We start from the raw sequence: 20,796 nt of genomic DNA, 5'->3' as shown, positions 1-20,796 counted from the left end.
AACAATCTTGAGTGACACAAACCTTCTGTTTTACTGCACTACACTTTCTTCAGAGGCCAGTTCAGCACACAAGGATCCTCAGTCAACCAAACACTGCAATCGCTTGATAAATGCCATTTCTCATCCTTTCTCTTAGTGTCGGAGCTACTATTGTATGCAACGGAGGCGACGTGACAATGAAATCTTAAAGAGAGTCTTCATGAAGGTGTGCGTCGGCAAGCTCTCCACTGGCAATTGACTGGGCTTGTGAAGAAATCAATCTCATTCAACAACCATACAAATTGCACAGCTTAAGGCACATGAAGTGAAATCTGTGAGCTGATTGACACAAAACAATGTCACTTCACATTATCTGCAAAGTTGTTTTGCTTGTCTGACCACCTCTTCCTACTTTACAGTGAGCACATATATTTCAGTTTCTTTCCCCCATGTGGAGATGTATCCACTGCCAAAACTGCTGTCTGATTATTTAAATTATCTGTAAAACTGTTACATGACTTCATCTAATTGTAAATTAATAAGACGGTCTATGAGACATTTGTGAGAGTAGCTGAATCCCAGGGCTGGTATGGAATCACACACAGACAGGTCTTCTGTGTGATCTGAGTCCCACTGCTCAGAGCTACAGACTGGTCAAATGGTCACTATTGTAGACACGACCATCGGGCCATCGGCTACAAATAATCAATATACTGATCATAGTGTCACTATTGGTGTTTATTACATAAATACTATATATAAATAATAAGATAATTCCACACTCATATGTATTATAAAACATTTATAAACATTTTGGGAGGCTGACATACAGTAAAGAAAGTAATACTGAAGGGCTGGAAGTCCTGGAAAGCATTAATAAAACCTTCTTGCTTTTGACCTGGATCAGAGCCCACAACTGCCAGATCAGTGACCCCTGAGCCCAGTTCACAGAGAGGAGAACCAGGAGCTCTTTTATGTCTCTTAGAGGGCTGGGAGGAAGGATAAAAGGGGGAAATGTGACATGAGTCCAGGCTGTTCTGTCTGATATTGTTCATGTAGCAGCACTGATTGTCTGAATATCTTCTGGTTCTGGATTGTGAGGATAGAGAGCAGTACGGAGTTGAGATCCTGTCTGAGTGTGAGTCTGAGCTGTGAATCTGACTGAGAAGAGAATAATGATTTTTTATTCTGCCTGAGAATTTTCCTGAGAATTTTTCCTGAGAATTTTTCTTCTTTTCCAAGTGGTGTTACATCTCCTTCAGATACTCTGCACAGACTGCCAGAGTGAGAGAAGAGGAGAGAGAGATGGACAGATAAGAGCACATACAGCAAGAGACACATACGTCTTGATTTACTTTGAAGCAAGTGTTCATTTCTTTTCTGGAACAAGTTGTTTCTGAACTTCAAGAAATTCATACAACTTCTGAAAGATAAAATACAAATCTTGCTTCTCAGGACAGAAGAAATGCTGCAAAAAAATGCCAGTGATTTGTGAAAAGCAACGGGAATGTGTCCTTGTGCAGCTGTTAAACAAAGGGCTGGTGGGTCAAACGCACTCAGGGATGCGCTTCAGATTGTGATGATGTAAACATAATCTCCGCTTAAAATTGAAGGGATTTCTTCGCAAACCCTCTTGAATGTTGCAGGAAATCTTCGTGTTTTACTCGTGTGCAACTACAACAAGTAAACAATTAAGTACCTAAGTCAATGTCCAAGAAAACCATCTTCACGTGTGGAATTTTTCTTTAACTGGCTGTTGGGAGAATTCATTTATACACCCGTTGTATCCTTAACAAAAATATTTTAAAATTAGAACACAGATTTGTTGGAGAACTTGACAATCCTTGACAATCATTATTAAATGAGCATTATACAAATGTGCGTTGATATTTTTAATATGTACCTTAATTGTAATATATATATACATAATTGCTTTGATATGGATGTTCATTTGAAGGAATTGGGGAAACTATGAAGGATCGCAGAACAACCAAAGATACACTTGGGCATCTGCTTTTGGTAAAGATGAAAGAGTACCTTAAGTGTAAAGCTTGCATACACACGAGAGAAAAAAACAGTTTTAATGCACTTCATTAAACTGATGGTGTGCTTATCAATTGTGCATAAAGTGCACATAGCAGAGGATGGTTTCGATCCATCGACCTCTAGGTTATGGGCCCAGCACGCTTCCGCTGCGTCACTCTGCTGACAGCTGTCATGGGGCGATTCAACACAACTGCTCTATCTTTGCTTTCTAAAAGTGCGCCCGAGATGAAAAGTCTAAATGGTAAACGCAGACGTCACTTTGAGCACTTGGTCTTTTATAGTACAAAACATCACCCGCTGCTCTACATGGGCGTGTCTTCAATATCGTTGAGAACCAAACCTTCTGCTTTCCGAGGCAACTGATTCTTTCGTCGTTAATTCCCAAATCTTCAATGAGAATCAGTGAAACGAAAATCAAACACATGTACACACTCGCGTCCTAACCTGAAAGAAAAATCTACACCCACTTTATAATACTGAAAATGATTCAGGAAGTACAGCAAAGTACTAAAACCAGCGAATGCATCTGCATACATAAAATGTCAATTTTTCAAAAGTAAAATCTTCAGCTTTGAAAGATTGTCATCCATATATTTTCGTTTTTCTCTTTTTTTACATAACACGCTTTCGAGAAACAAACTGTCTTTTAATTAAGGCTTCATTAGAAAATGTGTATCTTGGTTTGCTAAGTTAAAATCGGCACATCCCGGTGGGCAAAAGATGTAGAATATACGACTATTAAACGCATACCTTAGACGTGTAAATGTGCTCCGTAACTGGTCTAGAATGAAATTCTAATATACGTATATCGTTATACGTCAATTAGACATCTATGATTATATGTTTATTATACATAAATGGTTGGAGTTCTATTATACGGATAAATTTAGAAGACTACAGTATAATACATATATAGTTAAAGGTCTATTATACATCAAAGAAAGATTTTTATAGGTGTAGAAACTAGTAAATAAAGCCAATGATTTATTTTAGAAATGTATTCTTAAAATATACAATTATTCACACCTGAAAAATATGTAGTTCAAATTGTAGATTATATACAATATTGTAATCAACAAATGTCTAATCATCATAAAAAACACAACTAGTAAACTTCAGTTACAAATTCTAGTAACATGGCAATATATATATTGTAACGCTTACGGCCGTCAGGTACTGTGTAAGAGCCGGCGTACCAGAGCAGGTGACGTCACCGCCCTTCCCTATGATAGCAGGACTACAGCTACTGGGCTGGAAAGAGATCTCTCTCTAGCTCACGGGGCTAGGTCGCTGCAGAGAGACGCGGAAGTCCCGGGTTCGAGCCTCAGTCGGGATGGGGCCGACCAGATGCGGCAAGGGCGCCCGCCTGAGCCCCCGTTGCGTTACATTGGTGTCAGAAGCGGGGTGGGATAGCCCTTCGCCGGGGACGGCGATTTAAGCGGGGGAGAGTGTAACGCTTACGGCCGTCAGGTACTGTGTAAGAGCCAGCGTACCAGAGCAGGTGACGTCACCGCCCTTCCCTATGATAGCAGGACTACAGCTACTGGGCTGGAAAGAGATCTCTCTCTAGCTCACGGGGCTAGGTCGCTGCAGAGAGACGCGGAAGTCCCGGGTTCGAGCCTCAGTCGGGATGGGGCCGACCAGATGCGGCAAGGGCGCCCGCCTGAGCCCCCGTTGCGTTACAATATATAGTAATGACAAACACAAACTAATTACATGAACACGCTAATATTTAACTCAAAACCACATTTCGATTCAAATATAAATTTTACAGTAATTTACAACTTCTTTATTTCCACGAAAATATTATTAATGTAGCACAAACGCTACTTTATAATAAAGACAGAAAGAAACTGTTTGTTTTGTGTCTCATGGTGATCCTCCTCTCGATACTAATGAAATGTTTAATATGATCCCTCGAGAAAAAAAAGGAGTCAATTTCCGCCTGGAATGATTGATGCCCCATCAAACATTTTATAATATCCCTGGAAGATTATACAGTAGAATCCTGGTTCGTGGCTTAAATTCAAGGTAAACAAGACTAAGGAAACGAGTTGGAAACATTTCACTACATTGGGCAGTATGTGCCAAAGAGCATACTGACATCCCTTTTATAGCTCAGTTGGTAGAGCGTAGGAGTGTAGTGGAATCAGCAGGGAATCCTTAGGTCGCTGGCTCGAAGGAAGGTGCTTTTTGTGTACTTTAATCAAAGAGTTAAAAAAGCGAATCTGTTTCATTCAGACATTGATCAAAAGCTCAATAAACGACGAAGCAGAGGCTCCTGTTCCGAATTCAGCCCACGTCTGATTGTCTTGTTTTGGCCAAGATCTGATCTTTGAATTAAGGGACTACACTGTCTGCTTTGTAATTCAAAAATACATACAAATGTCAAGTTTTTTGTAGATATAATGGTGTTCTCTGTTTTCAAAGGATAGGTACTTAATTGGCATAATGATTTGGTATTGATTTTGTATCGTTGTATTATAAAGTTTATGCTTTCTGTGTTTTTATCGTATTGTGAACTTATTTTTTAAACAAATGCTTACAAAGGCAAACACGGCACACATCTCTTTATACCAGTGGTGAATTGTACATTTTTATTAAGTACAAGCTACTGTGCACTTCTGGGAGTATAACAGGTTCGATATAAAGTGGCAAAAATATAAAAGGGGAAAATACCCCAGACTGCGTGTAAAGCCCTCGTTGTGACTGTTTTAGATAAAAATGGCGTACTGTGCACGAAATGTTGCAGAAACACAATCTGATATTTTGATAATTATTATTTTAATAATTTTATAAGTATGAGACCCCGGATCCAAATCTTCAGTTCTGATTTTTTTTAAGTGATATCTTCTCTTCCTGTCGTGGAAGTCACACGATGTGAGCAATTGTTTTTTTTTACGTTACGATCCAAAGAGCCTCAGACGCACTGTAACCAAACCAGGATGGATTCTGCTGGGAGCCGGACTGAGCTCATTCTCACTCCCTGTGCTGAAAACAGAATTAGCACTTCCCCGAACATCGTCTACAGCTGCTGGATGGTGCTCTGCGTCTTACTGCTCCGGCAATTACTCTGACGAAAGACAGATCACTTGGGCGCTTTTAACCTTATCGCAGCTACGGGCGAGACTGACGCTCGCGATATGAAGGCACCCGCTGGTACACATTCTCTAACTTTCACAATCGCGACAGACTTCGCTTTTTAAAACAAAAGTGGATATAGCCCTGAAAAAAGCATTAGCTTTATCAGTTTTTACATTAATCTATTTTGAATCAAAGTTTGATATTTTTTTTTATTTTTTATTGCATTTTACATTATAATAATAATAATCAGCGACAAAAACCAGACGTGTGTCGGGCTCGGCTGCGAGCAGAACAATGACGCCACGGGGACAAAGGAGAGAAAATCAAAACGGTTCTATAAAAGACTTGTGTCAGCTGTCTTTTTGCAGTCTGGACTCTAAATCCTCCGATCCGATTTAAATCTCTCTAATACCTGAGCTGCGGCTTCTTCCGAGTATTTATTCGTATACTTATTATGTGTAAGTGTATAGATGAAACCTTTCATATATTGTTCAGTTTAAATCAAAATGCTTTACTAATACAAGAGAGAAGTATAGTATGAAGGATGTGACAAATGTATGATTTCTTGGAACAAAACGGTTTTTATTTGCATTCGAAATGAAGCGGAATTTTAGCGCGACACACAAACCCTTTGTCTTTTTTAGAGAGTGATTTTAAATAGACATAAATGTAGAAAACGTGTTTTTTTAGCACTGCAGGGTCAGTGGCGTAATGACTAGCGCGTCAGGCCTCGCGTCAGAAAATTATAGGTTCCACTGCCGTCTGGCTTGTTGCGTTTATACCACTTACATTCTTTTATATAAATGAACTGCACCTGAAAGCTATAGAAAACACTTTGGGTAAGTTGTCTGCAGCCTCATGCGAATTTCGACAACTTACCCAAAACACTGTACTGTCTGGAGATCAGCTCCAGCTCTGAACTGCAATGAAAAACCATGCCTAACAAAACTGGAGAACAGCTGAACTTGTGCTCAGTTCGGTGATGAGGGTTCAGAACTGTCGTTGTTGTAATTAGCACGAACTGCACAGGCTCTGAATCAGACCATGTCAATTAGTCTGATCAGTGTAGGACACGTTAATGTAGAATTATTAATAGGTTTGTTAGTTAGTTCAGGTTTACCCACCTGAACTAATGTAGAATTATTACTTGGTCTGTCTCTTGTTTGTATATAAATGAATGTCTCTGACAACTTAATGTTAGTTTTACGATGTCGGTCAGGCGTTGACATATGCACGAGTATACGAAATGTCTCACTCCTGATTCAACTCATGTTCTATAGGAGATTGGCGATTCCTCCTGTTTCTCGTACAACCATATCAGAACAGAAGCCCGTCACCCAGCAGTGATTCAAGATCGACTGGCATCTTTATCCCTTTTTTGTTCGTGATCATTATTTTCTTTAGTTATGATCAATATTGAACTTTTTCGAAATGAAGTGACAATAATCAAACATGCAGGCAGATTTTTGAAAAGTATTCAGAATTGACAGGGTGCCCCTTTGGAACAGTCGTCAGAAAATGTGAGAAAATGAAAGTTATGTAAGCTCTCACACAAAGCATTGAAGATTGGAATCTGAGTGTAAAAAAGCTACCCGTCTCCCAATGATAGACAGAGATACACACCACGACTCGAATAGACTCAGCGAACTTTAACACCTATGATATTACGAGTGCTTTGCACGTGTCGAACTTCAAGAAGGAACTACTACAATAGTTGTGGACATAATTCAATACCACCGGCAAAGTCCAATGCTGGCAACGTCTGAGAAAATAATGTTCACTCATGGAATTTGGTCTTTGAATGGCTGGCGGGAAAATTCATTTATACTCCTGTTGCACCCTCAGCTGAAACATGTTAAAATAACAACGCAGATTTGTTGGAGAACCTGACAATAATTATTGGGTTAGCACTGTATGTGTTCTGGTATATTTACTTTAATTTTAATATAAATGTAAACATGCATGCTGTATAATCTATTGTAATTTTAAAATATGTTAGCTGAGGATGCGAGGGGGATATTATACCTTGTGAAACACGCAAGGAACTGTAAAAAAGGCTGGTATTTGAATAAAATTGGCGAGCACAAGAAAACCACAATTTATGTGGAATTATCATCAATATCCTTCAAAATCGACGTTCAAATGAAGGATCTGAAGAAACTATGAAAAAAGCAACAGTAGTAGCAGAGGATTTTGAATTTTGCTTTTTAAGTCAGTAGATCACCGTAGAGTTGCGCCCCTACAAACAGCACAAAGGATGAATCCCACCTCCTTCATTATTGCTGTTTGTGCCGGTGAAAGTAGTGTTTGTGGTATTGAAAGCATCTCGGAAGATAAAGGTGCAGTCACTTCCACATGTCATGATATCATTAGATCCGACGACAAGAGCTGAAGCCCCCGGCATTTACCAAGCCAGCAATGTGAGGAAGAGGAGCATGGAGGGAGGTAGCGTGGCCGAGCGGTCTAAGGCGCTGGATTTAGGCTCCAGTCTCTCTGGGGGCGTGGGTTCGAATCCCACCGCTGCCAAATGTTAGTGTTTTCAGACCTGCAATACGATCAGTAAAAGCGCTTTTTGATAGGCTGCGGGAGGTGTTTAGAGATAGACTTTCTAAAATATAGGCTTAACATCAAGGCAGAAAAAATATTTTGTTTTCTCAACATAAATTCTCTTTGGCATGTTCAGCTTTATGTAGGAAACAACATCTGCCGAGATCACTTTTGAGGCAGTGCACATGATAGTATACCGGCAAGTACATTTAATATTGGCTTTGGTGGTGAGCTGCTTTTGTCTGTGAAACTTTTAATTCTTCACGCCGAATCATTGGCAGGGGTAAAGCTTATTAAATCTTCGAACATAGCGCTCCATCAGAAATACTTTGTTCGTGGTCAAAAGAGATCAGAGGATTAACTTCATGAATTCACATAGCATACCTTACAGGAAAGATTTAAAAGGGGAATTGATTGTGCTTCCTGATGTTGCTCCTGTGGTTTCTTTGGATACAATGGTGAATGTTCTTTGACGTTCTACTAGAGTATCCACTGGGTGGGCTTTATCAATCAGCTCGGATAGGTCATCAGTGCTCCGTCTCCGGAAAATAATCAGCACTGTCGTTTTTTCCTGTGCTGTCTTTTAAAACATATAAGATCACGAGTTTACAGATTTCTCCAAATAACAACTATACATTTTAACCCAGCGGTTAGCATTCCTTCAATCCAATAGTTGTACTCCGGGTAAAAAGCAGCGAAATATATAGAGAGATGATATTCAAATATTTCAACATTCTTATTGGATTACCTGTATGGATATATCGCTCAGAATTCCTAATATGATTTTGAGTTCAGTTTTGCTTTACTACTTTCAGAGTCTTTTATTGACCTCCTGAAGCACAGAAGTGACATAATCACAAATGCGACCTACCTGTGCTGCTGTTTTTGGTTAATAATGATTATTGCGAGAAAAAAAAAGCAGCTCCTTGCATTAAGAGCACGCTCGCTGGTTGTGTTTGGTATTTTCCGTGGTGCTCTTCCTCAGCTGCAAAGTTATTTGGCTAGCAAAGACCTCTGAGAAGGAGTCTGAATCCGTCAACAACACAGGAATTCTAAGATCGCACTGCCGTCTTGTGTACAGAGATCTGCTTTTTCCTTATTGAGTGTTTTGGTGTTTAAGAACACGTATCCTACCTTGAATGCTAGTTTCAAAAGATATGTTACCGGATCACAGATTTTCTTGAAAAGATTTGGGGATGCACTTACCTGGATTCAAACCCGGCTCAATTATTTAGAAGGCACCTATAGTACCAACGCACTTCTGAGAAACACCGGCACATTTCCGCAATCCTCCCTCTCACCTACAAAGTTATGAAGAGACAGACGTCCAATGAAAACTAATTTGATTCACTCAAGGCTCCGCTCTTTTATTGTGATGTCATTTTAATTAATGTTAGCTGTGATAAGGTGTCGTTTCTGTCTCTTAAAGTTTAAGTCTGCTCCTTTCTTCCTGGTTTGGAAATAATGTTCCATGATTGTTTACAAACACCACTATCAATTATTTGTCCAGCTCTAACGCCTGTGTGCGTTGACAAGGCATCTCCAAAGGACATATTAAATAACATGATCCTTCCTGTTACCATTCCTGTGGTTGGAGCGTTGTTTCGCCGTAGTTTAATCAAGGTAGTCGAGTGAGGAGGTAAAAAAGCACTCCCCCGTCGATAAATCAATCATCGTCGCCCGTGTGACTGGATATAAAAATAACTGATTCATTTTTACCCAGTCTCTGGAAGTTTCGATGCGATTATTTTTCCTTCCTTATTTCTTCATTCCTATGAATTTACTCTGTAGTAAAGGAAACGCGAAAGCGGGAAACTGTAGGCATTCTTCGTGAGTGGTGGATTGTGTTCAGAGAGCATCAGCACATCTCTAAATCAGTTCCATTGATAGGTCTGTTGGGGATTTAGCTCAGTGATAGAAGGCATGCTTTGTATGTATGAGATCCCGGTATCTTTAAGTGCTTAATATTACTGTGCTCACATCGCAATCTTCTGTTGAATGTGAACTCTTTGCTCGTGTTCATAGAGAGCCAGATTTACACAATTAAATTCAGGCACACTCGAAGTGCTATGGTGTTGCTCTGCTGTTTTAAATGTACCTCTAAAGCATTTAGCTCTGTTAACTACCAAATGATTTGAACTAATTTTATGTTATATTCAGGAAATCCAGAGGTCTTCAGACGTGTCGTGGCTGTTGAAGAAGACACCTTTTAAATCTCACCCAGGATTTCTTGAGAGATCATTCAGCGAGCGAGTCCTCCCTCTGGACTCCGCACTGAGCTGAAAGCTGCGCGAATTCCATTGTACAACTGAGAAAAAAACTGATGGACTAAACAATGACATTTGATGATTATACGAAATTCAAGAAACACAACAGTCCGAACACAGGTTTGAATCCTGAACGCTTAATTTAAGAGACAAAGCGAAGGATACGACCTGTAAACTCTCTTCATGTCTTACAGTTTATGATATAAAAAAAATCTTACTTTCATAGTAATTTCTTGCTGCTGATAGACGATTTATTGAATTTTAACAAAATCACAATTACAAACATCTTGGGTTAAACAGTTATTCACATACTCTAACGAAGAGAAACGTTAGTGCCTTCCGGTGTGTGAGCCAATTTCTCAAAACAATATTTGTTAGTCTCTCGAGAGGCTGCGCAAGGTGTTTAGAGATAGAATTTCTAAAAGGCAGGCTCCCTGAGCTTAACATCAAGGCAGAGAAAATGTTTTGTTTTCTCTACAGAAATGCTCTTTAAATTTCAACATAGTTACAACTCCCTTTATAAAGGGTGTGCACACTTATAGAACCAAGGCATTGAAAGTTTTTTTTAATTGTTGTTCCAAAAAAATTTCCATTTGTTTTCGTTCTTAATGTTGTTGATTAAAAGATCTTATTAAATGCGAAAAAATCTGAATGTGAAAAAAGGTCAAAATGCTATTGAAAAAATCAGTAATGTGAGGAAAGATTAATTGTGGGAGCCCCTTACCTCCCCATGTCATGCTGTATTTCTCACTCATTCTACTGGGTGAGGTGCCGTCGCTTCTGGATAAAGTCTGTCAGTGGTCATTCCAGACGGGTCAGGTATGACTGCGCTTCGGCACAAGAAGAGACATGTGACTTACGAGGATCCCGACAGTGTCGTTCGTTTTCCAGGGCCCGGATAGCTCAGTCGGTAGAGCATCAGACTTTTAATCTGAGGGTCCAGGGTTCAAGTCCCTGTTCGGGCGTTTGTGTTTTCCTTAAGTGTACTGTGAATTTCATTATAAATCGTATTTTATCTTCCACTCTTCTAGCTGTACTGTTGATATTTTAAAAGTTCATCACTTGTATTTTCTTTAGTGTTTCCTTTCACAAACCGAAAATGTTCAAGACTATTTTGTCACCGCACTCCACGTAGATAATCACAGGAAAAGTAAAGGAAACGCAGTGAGGAGCTCACACAGCGAGTACTCTTGAATACAACAAGAGGAAAAGCACACTCTGCACATCTGCGGAACATCACGTCCGAGTTTACAGTGACAGCAGAGACTGAGCGAAGTAGTTTTTTATTACTGGCTCGCTGAACGATCTCTCAAGAAACCCCGGTGGAGATTCAACAGGTCTCTAATAATCACATTCAAAAAGGTGACGATACATTTTTATTTTAACTAAGTAGCCTTAATGGCAACACAGTGTTAGGAGTCCGGCTTTTCTTATTTCTTCTGCAGAACCAGCGGTATCGGAATATACTGATCCGCAAAATAAGCGCTTTCGTTTCTGATCGTTTTTATTGAGCGCTGCTCTAAACTTTACATTTGCTTGTGCTGGTTTTCCTCATGAAAAAAGAAATTTCTCTAATTACATGATTCCATGATCAACGAGGAGAAAGAAATAAAATACATAATTCATTATAAGAACTAAAGGCAAGATGGCTGGTGGTCTAAGGCGTTCAGGTCGCAGTTTCCTCTGGAGACGTTTGTTCAAATCGTACTTCTAATAAGTACTCTTTTTCTCGTTAGAGTAGAAACGATAGAAGCCTTAAGTGGGAAAAAATCACAACATCTCGCATTTCACGTGTTTAATGTTAATTGTCTCAGTGGTTGCCTCGGTGATTGATGGCTCTTCTCTCTTGCAGGGTGACGGCAAACTTCTTTAGAGAGGGAGTCTCCCACGCACGGCTTTTCTTCATCAAGAGCCGAGGCAACAGAGACAGACTTCAAACTGACATTAATTACTTCATGAGCGTTTATGACCGTCTTTAAAAAGCTGAGAGAAGTCGAAAACGTCTTTGGAAAAGAGGAAATGTCTGCTGACAGTAAACTGAGCTCACCCTCAGCTGCGGACAAGCGCTCCTCGTTAGTACAGTGCTGAGTAACCTCGCTTGTCGCGCGAGAGACCGGGTTACGTTTCTGTGACAGGGCGCTGGTTAAATTTTTTAACAGCCTGACTTCATTTAGAAAGTGTGTACTGTGTACTAAGTTTCGGACTAGTTAGTGCAGTAGAATATGGAGATCATCTCCAGCTCTGAGCTCAACTGCAACAAGCAGTCGTGCTGAGCAAAGTCAGAGCCCAGCTTAACGTGTGCTCAGTGTGGTGCTCAGGACACAGGGGTATTGTTGTGGTTATAATTAGCACAAACTGCACGGGCTCTGAATCAGAACATTTCAATTTATCTGATCAGTAAATTAAAATGCAGGACACATTAATATAGGATTATTACTGTGTCTCTGTCCTGTTCGTATATAACCCAATGTCCCTCACAGTTTAGAAGATACCAGTATGGACACCTAACTCGTAATTCAGTACTCATTGCAAATAGTCCCAAAACAAGCACGTCCAACAGCTGCGGGGTTGAAGGTGAACATGTATCGTATTGTAATGGCTTCTATTTCCACTGATGAATGAGACAGTTTCATGAGGAGATCCTACGCACAATTAAGCAAACACATCGCTATTTCGGTCTGATGTAGAGGCTCCATTTGTGTCAGCAGTACTATAAATGTAAGTCTTATACACTTTCAGGGGCTGCATCTGTAGCGCTTCATCTAAGAGAACTGTTTTACTTTACCGCATGGTTACATTCACCCACCCAATTTATTCTCAGAATACCAAATGGCTCAATAACCCTGTTTTCCCCTGGGAACCACCAGTGTACTGTCTCATTCCATTCAAAAATATAACAAATTTATTAAATTAATATATTCAATGAACTGTGTAACACAGAGCTGGAAAGGTGAAATCAGGATGGCTGAGCAATTGAGCAGCTGAAACTGTTGATCAGGATGGCTGAGTGGTTAAGGTGTCAAATTTGCAACCCACTAAGCAAATGTCTATGTGGGTTCAATCCCTGCTCCTGTAATTTGCTTTTGAAGTGACAGAACACTTTGAAGATTTTCACTCTATTAAAATATGTATTTACTAAATTTCAGTTCTCTTCACTCCCTGGGATAACTGAACTCTCACCATCGCATCCTGAAGGCTTTACATGCATTAGCTGTGATACAGCTCCTAATAAAGACAGAATGAAACTGTATCAATAATAAATGACATGTTTTAAATAAACGTTTATTGATAAACTTCATTATTAATAAAAGTGGTGTGACAGGAAAGCAAATAAAATATTACAATGATATTCCAAGCAACTGATGTGTGCCGGAGCCAAATGTCATCAACTGTGGGCTTTGTAAATTGTTTAAAAATTGTAAGTGAAGTTGAGATAATTAACAATTTGTTGATTCCTGCAGTTACAGATTAAAACGTGAGAAGAGTTTCTCTGGGTTTATCTCTGTCCGAGAGCCTGATGTGAATATGCTGAACGCAGTGTCTTTGATTTATGTACTCAAACAACCAAAGAATCCCATTCTCGTCATCCTATGGTTTGTCAAACGTGATTTTTTCAAAGTGAGTGTGATTTCGTTTAGTCTTTCGCTCCTGTACTAGAGCAGTAATGTTTCTAGACGCGCATGAACATGGTATAATAGGCTGACAGCAGGAACACGTGGCCCACAAGCATTAACAGTATCAGAGGTGTCTGCAGTATGTTGGTTTGTGAGCAGCGATAAAATAAAATGCCGAGGAAGCAGGTGTGCCTGCATTAATAAAGCTCCATCGAGCGGAAAAAGTAACAGAAGAACCAATCTAAATCCAACAGCAAGTTTCTGCAGTTGAAATCACAGGCAAAACTGCCACTGGTGAGGCTTGAACTCACAACCTCAGCATGACTCCACTATGTACTGCACGCTGACCAAATGCACCACTGCAGCTGCACAATGTGTTTGTTACATGTCTTAGATGTATTTACTGGAAGGTTGACGAAATCGTAAATCACTGATTTCATTATCTGCACGTTTAATATCTAGGAGAGAGAACTCCTTCAGGTTCTACAGCTCATAAGTGCACTTTAAGAAGTCTTTGCTTTTGTGAGATGGATCTCCGAGGTGCAGCTTTTTTCTTATTACTAAAGATACCTCTACATTGTAAACTCTTTGAAGACCTAGAAAAAGGAACGTGGCGTTAGTTGAAATAAGCACTGAATGGGTTAAAACTCACGCTAAAGTGATGCCTTGTGGAGAATAAATCAACATACTTTATTCGCACAGGTCACTCTGCCACGGACAAGAACGATCAGCTACCACCACTATTATTATCATTATTATTATTATTCAACCATTTGGGGAACAATACAATTGAACAATCCCACTGTTCTTATGGCAAGAAAAATAACATGAGACCACTGTAAGAATGTTGTAATTGTTTGAACAATTGATTTCTATTTTTCCCTCTTATGGGCAACACTGTGGTATTTCTTTTTCTCTTCGTTGTTGTGCACGGGCTAGTTCTGCAGCGATATTTGCCACAGAAATTTCTGCGCAGCTCCGTATTAAATCTGTTCTCAACTACCAACGGACAGAAGACGACTCCAGTAGATAGCTGTGTAGATGTGTAGGACCACACACGACACAGTGATAGTGGGGCTCTTAATGGACTGGTACACAGACCACACGAGAGGCAAGCAAAACGCTTTTAAAATTCCAAAGGCTCACCAAGTCAGAGGAACAGCAATGAACTGAAAAGATCTGTTACAGACGTCTATGTTAACCTCTTTAGAGCTATAAATACCATTTGTTTAATTTATCTGTAGATTAACACTCCCAAGTAACAGCACCTTACAGTATATTAATGTTAATTCCGCTGGTGGACATTAGCTGGTGTTTTTTGTAACAATTTGCTTGTTCTGCTGTAAGGAATAATAATAACATCACTTTATTAACCCTTTACAATTTATTGCATTAGGAATTATCTTTTTGCATACCCCAGCTTGCTCTCCATGAGACACACAGATAAGGAGAGAGCCTGGGGTCAGAGCACAGGGTCTGCCATTGTATGGTGCCCTGGAGCAGTTGGGGTTAAAGGCCTTGCTCAGGAGCCAAACGGAGTAGGATTCCTCTGCCGGCAGAGGGATTTGAACAAACAACCTTCCAGCCACAGGCACAGATCCTTAGCCACCCCAAGCATATAAAGTAAAGTAAAAAATATACAGTATATAAAGCACGCGAACTTAAATGTTCAAAGTTTTCAGGCTCTTTAGCATTTTCCTTCACACATGGAAAAAGTTCAATGTGTTCTTGTCACATTTCTACACGTAGATAACACAAGATAACACGTACACAAGAACGGATGTAACAGTACAGGACATACAGTGAGGAATTCACACAGCTTTCAGCTCAGTGCGGAGTCCAGAGGGAGGACTCGCTCGCTGAACGATCTCTCAGGAAATCTCGGTTGAGATTCAACAGGTGCTTCATCAACAGTTACGACAAGTCGGAAGACTCACTGAAGTCCGAAAAGATCAGCCTCTGTGATGCAGTGTCCAGTGACACTAACTGTCCTACTGTTCTCTGCTAATGTAGAGGGTGAATGTAAGGTTTCTTTCTTGTAAAATATTTTCAAGCGTATTTTTGCTGCTGAAAATTAATCTTATGCATTTGAATGAATTCCGATATTGTCACCTAATTCTATACATTGTTTCATCAGACTAGAACATTTAGAGGAGCTCAACTGCATTAATTAATTGCATAGTGATAGTATTTCTTGCCGTTTAAATACGTCAGTCAAAAATGTAGAGAAGGTGCTCCTATTTTCACCATTATAAGAACTGTGATGCACCAGTATTATTTACTTTCATAAAAGTATTGTAATTGTATTGTTCTGTTCCGTTACAGTCTTGAGTGACACAAACCTTCTCTTTTACTGCACTACACAGTTCAGCACACAAGGATCCTCAGTCAAACAAACACTGCAATCACTTGATAAAAGCCATTTCTCATCCTTTCTCTTAGTGTTGGTGCTACTATTGTATGCAAAGGAGGCGACTTGACAATGAAAGGTGTGATCATCTTAAAGAGAGTCTTCATGAAGGTGTGCGTCGTCAAGCTCTCCACTGGCAATTGACCGGGCTTGTGAAGAAACCAATCTCATTCAACAATCATACAAATTGCACAGCTTAAGGCACATGAAGCGAAATCCATGGGCTAATTGACACAAAACAATGTCGCTTCACATTATCCGCAAAGCTGTTTTGCTTGTTGACCACCTCTTCCTACATTACAGTGAGCACATACTGTATATTTCAGTTCCTTCTCTTTTATTTTCCTTACTATTTGACTGTCCCTTTCCCCCATGTGGAGATGTATCCACAGCCAAAACCCTGTGTTTCGCCCTACGTTTGTGCCAGTTTTATAGTTGGTGTAGGAGCCTGCCTTACAGAGGTCCAGTGGCACAGTTGGTCAGTATGTGGTATGCATGTAGCTGTGCACAGTGGAGTTATAATGAGGTTGTGTGTTCAAGCCTTCCCTGGAGCATTAAGTCTTTTGAACGTTTTCCACCCATAAAAAGTTCATTCGCCGTAGTAGTTTCACTGTGACTTTGCAGGTAAAATAATATTTTGTATGCGATAAATAACTGAACTAGAAAATATTGGAAAGAAATGGCTTGTCACACTATTCACAGCAGGCACGCAGACAGAGAAATGTCATTAAAGAAAATTCATTAAAAAGAGGAGTGACATCATTGCAAAGGCGATATTTTCTGATGTCTGTTTTGGTTAATAATCATTTGCGTGGGAATTACTTCTGTCATTATTACTAATACTGATAAAAACAGAGACCTCACAGCTCTCTGGACATTGGCCTGGACTCTAGAAAGTCTTTTTATTTGCAAGCGGCTCTGGAACTCAACACCTGTTGATGGGTCACTTCTGTCAGACACATCAGTGGAACCCATGCCCACCTACACACACATTCACACACACTGATAGATATACTGTACACCTACACTCTCACACACATTTACACTCACAGACACATCACACAATTATACACACAATAAGACACTCACACACTCACATATATACACTCACAGACTCACAAATACACAAATAGACACTATATACGCACATAGATACCGCATACACTCTTAGGTACAGATACACTATAACTAACACTAATGCAGGTACTGCTAATATTACAACAGTAACACTATCACCAAAACTTACACTATCATTGTTACTAACACTGACAAAAACTACTACTAGACTAATAATACTTATAATAACAGTAATACTCTCATGAAAACTAACATGATGATGATGAGTGTTAATACTCTGACACTAACACTATAAGTATCACTAATATTACATAAATACTAGCATTAAAACTAAAACTATCAATAATGCTATCATCATTAATATTCACATAGACACTACACACACTGACAGACATGCCCACACATACACTTACAAATATAAAACTACACACTGACAGACACCACACACTCACGGACACAAACCATACACACACATTCTCAGTCATGCATTCACAGAAACAAAGAGACACTACGCATACTCATAGACACCAAACACTCAGAGACCCCACACGCTCACATACTAACAGACACATACCCACACACTCACAGACACACAGCCCACACACACACAGACACCACACACTTCCAGACACGCACCCACACACGCACAGATACCACAAACACACTTATCTACAGATACACGATAACTAACACAAATATAAATACTACTAATACTTGAACAGTAACACTATAATTATAATTAATATTAACATGAATATGAACATTAAAACTAAAACAATCAGTAGTGCCACTGTCATTAATACTCACATGAACACTAGCATTAAAACTACCAGTTGTAATCTCACTAATATTAACATGAAGACACTGATATTAGTATTAGTTGCTACCCGTGACGTCACACCGCTCTCTGTGACAAATGCGAGACACTTATACGCGAGGAGTGACGGGGCGCCTGTTGCCGTGATTACCATTCTTATGATTTATAAACACTGGAAAAATGCATTTAAACTGTTACTTACATACATTTATGAACTTGAAATATCATTTTCTAGCTCTAGGATACAGTTACCTAAATAATAATATGAATAATCATTGTTTAATTTCGGATTGAACATTATTAACCCTAAACGCACTATGGTAATTGGTCGATACAGTCTTTATTAACTGTTTTCTAGATACTTAAACAGGGTCAAGAAATGAATCAGTACTCACCAATCGGTGAAGTTAATCGATTTTTCTACGGTTCTTCAGTTTAAATAATTGGTTGTCGATAGATAAGTGATCAATAACTCTTCTCCGTGCACTCCGTGCGCCTCCCGCGGTCTCTCTCTCTCTCTGATCCCGGCGCTCTGGCTGGTGTCTGTGACGTCACAGTGCTTATTCTGACAGAGCAGAGCGCGTCTCTGCTGCTTTTGAGTGTCTTTTTCATGAATGCCAGAGGAATTCGAAATGTTGCAAAAAGAAAAGCGTTTACTTCACAGATTAATGTGTTACAAAGTGTACCCGTGTGGAGCAGTAGAGAACGAGCATGAGTCCCTGAAATAAGCACTTTCAAGGGTTTTACACGAATCATCAGAGTATAGAAGCCAGGAGGATCAGACTCATGTTCCTGGAGGTTAAAACGTGTATCCTGGTTTTATTTCCACCCAGCTCTCAGCTCTATAGGTAGTCTGATGATTTAAATTAGCTGTATAACTGTTACAAGACTTTATCTAATTGTACATTTATAAGACTGCCTGTGAGACACTTCTGAGAGCAGCTGAATCCCAGGGCTGGTGTAGAATCACACACAGACAGGTCTTCTTCTGTGTGATCTGAGTCCCACTGCTCAGAGCTGCAGACTGGTCAACTGGTCACTATTATAGTCACGACCATCGGCCTTTGGCTACTAATAATCAATATACTGATCAGAGTGTCAATACTGGTGTTTATTACATAAATACAAAGATAATTCCACACTCACTTGTGTTATAAAACACTTAAAAAACATGTTTGAGCCTGATATACAGTAAAGAAAGTAATACCGAAGGGCTGGAAGTCCTGGAAAGGGTTAATAGAACCTTCTTGCTTCCAAACTGGAACAGAGCCCACAGCTGCCAGATCAGAGACCCCTGAGCCCAGTTCACAGAGAGGAGAACCAGGAGCTCTTTTATGTCTCTAAGAGGGCTGGGAGAAAGGATAAAAGGGGGAAATGTGACTTGAGTCCAGGCTGTTCTGTCTGATATTGTTCATGTAGCAGCACTGATTGTTTGAATATCTTCTGGTTCTGGATTGTGAGGATAGAGAGCAGTACGGCATTGAGCTTCTGTCTGAGTGTGAGTCTGAGCTGTGAATCTGACTGAGAAGAGAATAATGTTTTTTTTTTATTCTGCCTCAAAATTTTTTTTCTTTGCCAAGTGGTGTTACATCCCCTTCAGATACTCTGCACAGACTGCTAGAGAGAAGAGGAGAGAGAGATGGACAGATTAGAGCACACGCAGCGAGAGAGATATACGTCTTGATTTACTTTGAAGCAAGTGTTAATTTCCTTTCTTGAACAAGTTGTTTCTGAACTTCAAGAAATTCATACAACTTCTGAAAGATAAAATACAAATCTTGCTTATCAGGACAGAAGAAATACCGCAAGAAAATGCCAGTGATTTTTCTCCTTTTAACGAAAAGTTGAGAAAAACAACGGCAGTGCATTTCCATCGGCTTGATTTAGCTTAATACATGTATTCACTCCCTTTTCTGTAGATTACAGCCTGCGAAAGATTAAATAAAGTTATTGGATATTCATGGTCAGTGCAGGAGAAATACTGCCGGCTGGCAGGAAAATGTCAGTATTTTATTTTGTGTGAATGGTGAAAAGCAACGGGAGTGTGTCTCTGCAGCTGTTAAACATCGGGCTGGTGCTTCAAACCCACTCAGGGATGAGGGGATTGTTCCGCTGTAACCATAATCTCTGCTAAAACTTGATGGGATTTCCTCTTGAACTTTGCAGGAAATTTGCATTTTACTCGTGTGGAACTACAAGTAAACAATTAAGTACCTAAGTCAATGTCCAAGAAAAACATTTTCACGTGTGGAATTTTATCTTCAACTGGCTGTTGGGAGAATTCATTTATACACTCGTTGTATCCTTAGCAAAAATATTTTAAAATTAGAACACAGATTTGTTGGAGAACTTGACAATCCTTGACAATCATTATTAAATGAGCATTATACAAATGTGTGTTGATATTTTGTATATGTACCTTAATTGTAATAAATATAAACATAATTGCTTTGATATGGATGTTCATTTGAAGGATTTGAGGAAACTATCAAGGATCTCAGAACAACCAAAGATACATTTGGGCATCTGCTATTGGTAAAGATTAACAAATACAGTAAGTGTGAAGCTTGCACACACACAAGAGAAAAAATCAGTTTTAATTCACTTCATTAAACTGATGGTGTGCTGAACAATCGTGTGTAAAACGTGCATAGCAGAGGATGGTTTCAATCCATCAACCTTTAGGGTATGGGCCCAGCAGGCTTCTGCTGTGCCACTCTGCTAACAGATGATGTGGAGTGATTCAGCAAAAAAGTGCGCCCGAGATGAAAAGTCTCAACGGTAACCGCAGACGTAACTTTGAGCACTTGGTTTTTTATAGTACAAATATCACATGCTGCTCTACATGGGCGTGTCTTCAAGATCATTGTGAACCAAAGCTTCTGCTTTCCGAGGCAACTGATTCTTTCGTCATTAATTCCCAAATCTTCAATGAGAATTAGTGAAATGAAAACC

The 20,796-nt window shown here is 39.6% G+C and overlaps 2 non-coding genes across 2 annotated transcripts; both read left to right on the top strand.

Moving 5' to 3' along the window:
• Window positions 1–7,553: 7,553 nt before the first annotated feature.
• trnal-uag (transfer RNA leucine (anticodon UAG)) lies at window positions 7,554–7,635 on the top strand. The gene has a single exon. It is a non-coding gene; the product is annotated as a tRNA-Leu (tRNA).
• Window positions 7,636–10,815: 3,180 nt separating this feature from the next.
• On the top strand, window positions 10,816–10,888 carry trnak-uuu (transfer RNA lysine (anticodon UUU)). The gene has a single exon. It is a non-coding gene; the product is annotated as a tRNA-Lys (tRNA).
• Window positions 10,889–20,796: the final 9,908 nt, after the last annotated feature.

The sequence above is a fragment of the Atractosteus spatula genome, unplaced genomic scaffold (genome assembly GCF_055471065.1).
Source record: "Atractosteus spatula isolate fAtrSpa1 unplaced genomic scaffold, fAtrSpa1.hap1 Scaffold_157, whole genome shotgun sequence".
NCBI lineage: Eukaryota > Metazoa > Chordata > Actinopteri > Semionotiformes > Lepisosteidae > Atractosteus > Atractosteus spatula.
Note: the sequence above shows the minus strand (reverse complement) of the source record. Positions and strands in the feature narration are given on the sequence as shown.